The sequence below is a fragment of the Xenopus laevis genome, chromosome 2S (assembly GCF_017654675.1).
Source record: "Xenopus laevis strain J_2021 chromosome 2S, Xenopus_laevis_v10.1, whole genome shotgun sequence".
Classification (NCBI taxonomy): Eukaryota; Metazoa; Chordata; class Amphibia; order Anura; family Pipidae; genus Xenopus; species Xenopus laevis.
Genome location: NC_054374.1, coordinates 82,630,135 through 82,635,096, shown reverse-complemented (window position 1 = coordinate 82,635,096; position 4,962 = coordinate 82,630,135).

The following is a 4,962-nucleotide window of genomic DNA, read 5'->3' as shown; positions in this document are numbered from 1 at the left end:
CATCTTTTATCAATCACATTTTTTTTTGTATTATGACCAATACTTTTCACTTCAAATAAAATACACCAGAAACTAACTATAACCACTCACAACCCTTTTGCGGTGTGAGTACTAAGATGGCTGGCTTCCGTTTATAATGTCACGTGACTATAAGCATGGCGACCAGTGTGCTGCAAGTACATAGATGGCAGAAGTGAGTGCAATGTTATGGCATATTTCAGTAGCAAGATGGCTGAATCGCTCCAAGGAGGATGGGGGACATGTTGCACGTCACAGTCATGGCGGTGGTTGTTCTTGTGAATTGGAGCCTTCAGATGCCCCAGAGAGGGGTCTGGAGTATGGTTTGTTGACCGTGACAAGCTGCAGTGTCTGAACGAGAGTCTGGGAAAGCAGTGGGAGATGTGTGTTCTGGGCCTGGGAGAAGAGAAACGTCAGGACTCTGGTGATCTATAGTCTATATAATATCCATTTTAACTCGTCTCACTAGCGATCTCCATAAATGTAGCAGATAAATGATAAATGTAGCAGATAAAAATACAATTTCAAACCCAAGATTATCCAACCTATTTCAGTTAGTGGTAGATTAGATAAATCGGCAGAATATAAAGTTAGTGGCATTTTACAGGTATATGGTTTTAGATTAATGTCACAACATTATTGTTGTCGTTTTGTGGGAAAAATAGCAGAAGCTGTACTCTGTGTGTGCAATTCCCTGCCTTCCCTACTGTGCCTGTGTGTGAAATACTGTGCCTGTTCTACTCTGCCTGTGTTTGCGCCATACTAAGCCTGTTCTACTCTGCCTGTGTATTCCATACTCTGCCTATGTTTTCACAATACTATGCCTGTTCTACTCTGCCTGTGTGTGCCATACTATGCCTGCTCTGCCTGTGAGAGGTGAACTGGGGGGTGTTTAACATGGACAGTACTTGTTAGGGGTTCCTCATGGTGTTTAATCATGTGCTGGGGATTGCTGTGCTATCCACAGTGGAGAAGTCATATGAATTTAAGGGTATGTCTTAATATGACACAAACCTTTTTCACATAAGAGTGATAGCTCTGCAGTAAGCACCAACCATTTTGATTTTTTTGGTGTTTTACGACCATTAATGTGGCTATGGTCATAATGTTTTTGGTGTTACCGTGGGTGTGGTTTAAAGTGGGCATGGTTTTATAAGGGGGAGTGGTCAACTCCATTATTGGCTCTCCACCATGTAGGCCAGAAATTCCACCCTCAGTACCACGGAAGTTGGGGGGGGGGGCGGACGTTGCTAAAAAGATCACAGCTAAAGGGTTGTCACTTCATCTTCTCTGATGTTGCAGTGTTCTCTCTGTTGTCTGTGGCTGTTTGCTTGTCAAAAGCACAGGAACTTTGTACTTGAACAGTAAAAATTTGAACTTTACCTGTCCTACTGTTCTACTCAACCCATTAACACTGTGTAGCATTTAAATATTGATTTTCTATAATTCATATCTTTATTAAATCAATAATGTTTGTTTACGTTATTTTATATATTATTTTATATAGAATCATGTAGGCATATTAAGCAATTTTTAAAATTACTTTACATTGGGCGACTAAACTGTTGCTTTTTCAGAATATCTCCCTTTTCAAAAGTCTCCCATCTATCTAATCATATCTCTAAGAATGTTGGTGCTGAGAATACAAAAATCTACTTCTTTGGCCTAAGGAGAGAATGGACAAAGGTAATGTGATGAAAAGTGTTTGAGATGATTAGACCACGGCAATGTGTGTTTGTACACTCCTACCTTCACATGAAAAAAAAACATGAACAAAAACTCACAATCTTACACTTTGCACAGGAGCATGAAGGGCAAACGTTGCCCCTTTAAGCGTTCTGGGAAAAATAAAAAAATACAGAAAAGACTATATGAGTCAGGTAGTAGCAGAACATACTCCAAAGGTTTACTAGGAAAGAGCCAAATAGCAGAACTTGCTACTAAAGAAAAAGTGTTTATTCTCATGACTGCAGCAAGTTCTGCTATTTTGCTCTTTCCTAGTAAACCTTTGGAGATTTGCATTCGCGATCCTGTATTCGGTGCATCCCTAAATGTGAGATAATATAATTGTCTGACTTTAGTATTCAATTATTTAGTGCAATAACTTTAAACCAACCAAAATCCATTTCACCGTACAGAAGTAATGGAAAATAAACTGCGTTTTTCGGAGTTTTAGTAACATCAAATTTTTTTTAAAAAAAAGCATTAGTATACATTGAAAAAAAAAACACCAAGACAAATTAAACTTTAAAATTGCAAAGTCTTTATTAACAAATAACTTACCGAAACTCCTCTTCTTCTCTAAAGAAAATGCGACAGGGCGACGATCCATCGTGCGACGCTCGATTTCTCCTCCCTAGCTTTCTCCTATAAGGAAGGCAGGGATGAGAAATCGAGCGTCACACGATGGATCCCGATCGCCTTTTCTGAAGAGGAGCGCAAGTGGAGTTTTAGTAAGTTATTTGTTAATAAAGACTTTGCGATTTTAAAGTTTAATTTGTCTTGGTGTTTTGTTTTCAATGTATACTAACAAATGTTTTGATGTTACTGGTACTTTAAAGGAAAAGTAACATCAAAAAATTTAATTCTTTTAAAGGAACAGTTCAGTGTGAAAATAAAAAGTGGGTAAATAGATAGGCTGTGCAAAATAAAAAATGTTTCTAATATAGTTAGCCAAAAATGTATTGTATAAAGGCTGGAGTGAACAGATGTCTAATAAAACAGCCGGAATCCAACTTCCTGCTTTTCAGCTCTATAACTCTGAGTTAGTCAGCGACTTGAAGGGGGGCCACAGGGTACATTTCTGTTCAGTGAGTTTGTAATTGATCCTCAGCATTCAGCTCAGATTCAAAAGCAACAGATATGACCCATGTGCCCCCCCTCAAGTCTCTGATTGGTTACTGCCTGGTTGCCAGGGTAACCAGTCAGTGTAAACCAAGAGAGCTGAAAAGCAGGCAGGTAGTGATCTGACTGACATGTTATACATCAAATCACTCCAGCCTTTATACATTACATTTTTGGCTAACTAACTATATTAGAAACATGTTTTATTTTGCACAGCCTATCTATTCACCCACTTTTTATTTTCACACTGAACAATTCCTTTAAAGTAATACAAATATAATACAGTGTTGCCCTGCACTGGAAAAACGGGTGTGTTTGCTTCAGAGGCACTGCTATTGCTTACATAAATGAGCTGCTGTGGGGCATGTTTACTAACATTGGAGATTTATGGAGATGTTGCCCATAGCAACCAATCAGATCTTTGCTTTTGTTTTCTAACTTATAGGTGGCTGTTTAAATCTGATTGCTGATTGGTTGCCATGGGCAACATCTCCAGAAATCTCTCCAGATATTTATCTCCAATGTTAGTAAACATGACTCTGTATCAATGTGGGCAGCGATTCAAAGGAGTAAAGGTTCAGGTTACACAGCAGATAACAGATAAACTCTATAGAACATAATGGTGTTATCTGTTATCCATTAGTTAACCCATACCCCCCAACCGTCCCGTTTTCCTGCGGGACAGTCCCGTTTTTGGCTGTCTGTCCCGGATAGTGGACTCAATGTCCCGCATCCCGCCGGCGGCGGCGAAGGGGACTGTACATGGAATTATAGGAGTGTTAGCAAAGAGAACAAGTCACTTTGACTTAGTCTCGTATTCCCACTCGCAGAATATGTTCCCTGTTCTTACCACCACTGCAGTAGTCAGAACACACGCTGTTGTATATGCCCGTGTCACCGGTGGAATCTGCATATACTCCTGCCGGAATGTCTGGCACGCCATCTTGCTGTCTCTCACCGACTCCGCCACTTAGGACCCCCCACCCCCTCTCAACTCTGTGCACCGTGCGGAAACATTCAATTGACAGCACATTCTGTCTCCAATGGGCGCACAACTGCGCCCCTCAGTCTAATATCATTGGCTGACACAGCTATCATTTTCGCCACCTAAGAACTGGAAATGTCACGTCCTGCAGACATTGGTCCGCGTAGCAGTCTGCTCCTTGTTGTCATTGGTAAAAGGGCGGTCTACTTCCACGTCATTCCTAGTAATTACTACATACGGCTGTTACTACATACGGCTGTTACTGTGACAAATAAAAGACTGTCTGGAATATACTTTGTCTATGGTAGGAAGTTTACTGACAAAGCGACAACGAGGGCATTTTCATTGGGCGTTTAGCTCGACCAACCAGAGGTTGGCTATGAAAGGCACTCCTGTCTGAAAATGTAGTTTGGAGCTTTTCTCGCTGTGTGTAATATATTGCAGGTAACGTGTTCTGTGAAGTTTTAGATAACCGGAAGTTACTGCCATTGGGCATGGATTTTTTTGCTCTGTGTTCTTTCAGCTTAATGTGCAAAAGCAGTGAGTTTTACCAATGGCACCCGGTGACAGTCATCGGACACTGTGCTTAGTAGTTGAGGGCTTGAGGCACAGGTGTGTAGCTTCCAAGTTCTATACCAAAAGCTCTCCTACCAAACTTGTAGTTCAATAACATGTGGAGGGAAGCCAGTTGCACTACGACTTCTACATCCCCCTTAGTAGGGACTGCCATACAGCTCTCCCTGCCCATTTAAAGTGATACGGCTTATTTACGATTTGTAAAATGAACATGGTAGTTAGGGGGTGTGGCCACAAAAATGGGCCACACCCCCCTAAAACTTTTCGTCCCTCTTTTGATTTCCAAAATGTTGGGAGGTATGGTTAACCTGTGCCATATAGCCTTTTTACAATTTCCGCCATTGCTATTCAGCAGCTTGCTTATTTGAGCTATAGTAGTGTTTCTGAAGCAAATAGGTCATTTTTACCAGTGCAGGGCAACAGTAAATGATATCTTCATTAATTTAAAACGCTTTAATTTTTTGGTGTTACTGTCACAGTTTTTGTTTTGTGCTGTCCCTTTATGGAAATGCCCCATTGCATATGGCGGCAGAAATGGG